This window comes from Lepus europaeus, chromosome 19 (assembly GCF_033115175.1).
Source record: "Lepus europaeus isolate LE1 chromosome 19, mLepTim1.pri, whole genome shotgun sequence".
Lineage (NCBI taxonomy): Eukaryota > Metazoa > Chordata > Mammalia > Lagomorpha > Leporidae > Lepus > Lepus europaeus.
Window position 1 is genome coordinate 8189415 of NC_084845.1, and position 2583 is coordinate 8191997.

Genomic DNA, 2583 nt, shown 5'->3' on the forward strand with positions numbered 1-2583 from the left:
CTCGGACAGGCCCCGCCCCCCGCACACACAGGGCCCAATCAGGAGGTGTGGGCGGGCCAAGGCCCAAACTGCGCCGGCGCACAGCGCAGTCCCTCGCCGCCCCGCGCTGGGCGGAGCCTCGGGCGACTCTGCGCCCTCCAGGGGCCGGTGGAGGTATTGAGGTGGAGACTTGAGATTCCGTGGTTTTGCTGTCGGGGGCTCCCCGGATTATCGGGACGCTGGGTTTTCGCCCAAAGAAGGATCTTCCGGGGCCCCGGGCACTGTTAAAACCGTCCCGCCATCATCCGTTAGTGTATAAGTCACTAATAAATGATACAGCGTAAAGTCCCCGAGAAGGCGCGGTTTGTGTCTTGCCTGGGACTTCCTACCCCCCCCCCCCCCCAGTGCCTGGGGGTCCTCGTGTGTTTGTTGAATGAATATTAAATGAATGAGCAAAGCGAGTCCTCTGCCTTGCAAGGAAGCAGCACCATAAGGTACATGCGGAAATTTCAGGGTGCTTCTAGAGCGCACTTTTCAGGTGGCGGAATTGTCAGCAGAATTTCCCACGTGCTCAAAGCTGCGTGAGAAGGCAGGTGGCTGAAAACATCTTCAAAGAATAGAACAAGGAGACTTCCGTCCTAAACGAGCCGGTTATTTATAGCAGAATTACCTACGTTCCAAGATTGTTGGGGAAAACAAGTGAAAAAGTCTATGTAAGGTGCACGAATGGATCTTTTTGCCATACCTACAGATGCTCAAGAAATGTGTATAAATTGGCCGGCACCGTGGCTTAACAGGCTAATCCTCTGCCTTGCGGCGCTGGCACACCGGGTTCTAGTCCCAGTCGGGGCACCGGATTCTATCCCGGTTGCCCCTCTTCCAGGCCAGCTCTCTGCTATGGCCCTGGAAGGCAGTGGAGGATGGGCCAAGTGCTTGGGCCCTGCACCCCATGGGAGACCAGGAGAAGCACCTGGCTCCTGGCTTCGGATCAGTGCGGTGTGCCGTCCACAGCGGCCATTGGAGGGTGAACCAACGGTAAAAAGGAAGACCTTCCTCTCTGTCTCTCTCTCTCACTATCCACTCTGCCTGTCAAAAAAGAAAGAAAGAAAGAAAGAAATGTGTATAAATTGTAATTAAATGAACCATTTCAAGAAAAAAAAAGAGTTATGTGGTGGGGCCGGCGCTGTGGTGTAGCAGATAAAGCCGCCGCCTGCAGGGCCAGCGTCCCATATGGGCGCCAGTTCAAGTCCAGGCTGCTCCACTTCCAGTCCAGCTCTCTGCTGTGGCCTGGGAAAGCAATAGAAGATGGACCAAGTCCTTGGGCCCCTGCACCCGCGTGGGAGACCCGGAAGAGGCTCCTGGCTTCAGATCAGCTCAGCTTTGGCTGTTGCTGAACAAAACAGATGCCCCCAGGAGCTCAGATCTTCCTGGGGGAGACAGAAATAGATGCCAAAAAAAAAAAAAAAAATCGGATGGCAAGAAGTGCCACCTGCCCGGAGCAAGCAAGGCAGGAAGCAGGCTATTTTGAGCAGCGCAGTGGGAGAACTCTGATGAAGGTGTTGGAGCAGGAGCTGCCGGAAGGGAGGCAGCCAGCGGGGCGGCGGGGACACAGCCGAGCTGGGGACTGCAAAGCCAAGTCCGAAGTGGCACCGGCTGGGTGGTTCAGGGAACGCCAGACAGGGGCTGTGCACGGGGGCGCCACCCGATGAGCAGCCTCAGCCGGAGCTCATCAGAGGAAGCCTTGAGTCGCTTGTGCCAATACTTTGAGGAGACGTGAGGCTTCCCTAAGGAAACGGCCTGCCTACACAGCAGCCTGCCAGGGCTCTCGCAGCTAAGGGTCAGGGAGCGCCCAGCCCGGGGGACAGAGCGGCCAAGGAGGGCTCTTCCTGCTCACCCCACGTCCGATCCTGGTGACGATGGCCTGCATCCCGCGTGGGAGGGCTTGGGTTCAAGTCCTGATGCCGGCTTATTGCTGAGGCACCCTGGGGGGCAGTGGCTGGTGGCTCCGGTGACTGGGCCCCTGCCGCCCGTGTGGGACACCAGGATTGAGTTTCCGGCTCCCAGCTTCAGCCTGGCCCAGCGCCGGTTCTACTGGACATTTGGGGACTGAACCAATGTTTCTGGAACATTCTATGACCAGCACGCTCAAGGGACTGACTGTCTAGATGCTCTGCTCGTGTTCCGGAGCCCGCCTCTTGCCCGAGCCCTGCACTCCTGGATGCCACAGGGAAGAAGGGAAGAACAGCAGGGCACGGGGAGGAAGAGGAGTTCATGCCGTTGCTACACCGAAGGAGGCGGCAGCCTCGGGAGGGAATCGAGATGTGCTCTGACCTCGATTTTAACTGTTACGTAGATCTTAAAAAAAAAAAAAAAAAGTTGGCTTAGTGTCATGGTGTTTGCTGGTGAAGCGTCTGTCTGCAGTGCTGGTATCCCACGTGGGCGCCGGTTCAAGTCCCAGCTGCTCCACTTCCCGTCCAGCTCCCTTGGGATGCTCCTGGGAAGGGAACAGAAGATGGCTCAAATCTGTGGGCCCCTGCACCGGCGTGGGAGATCAGGAAGAGACTCCTGGCTCCTGGCTTCGGATTGGCCCAGCTCTGGCTGTTG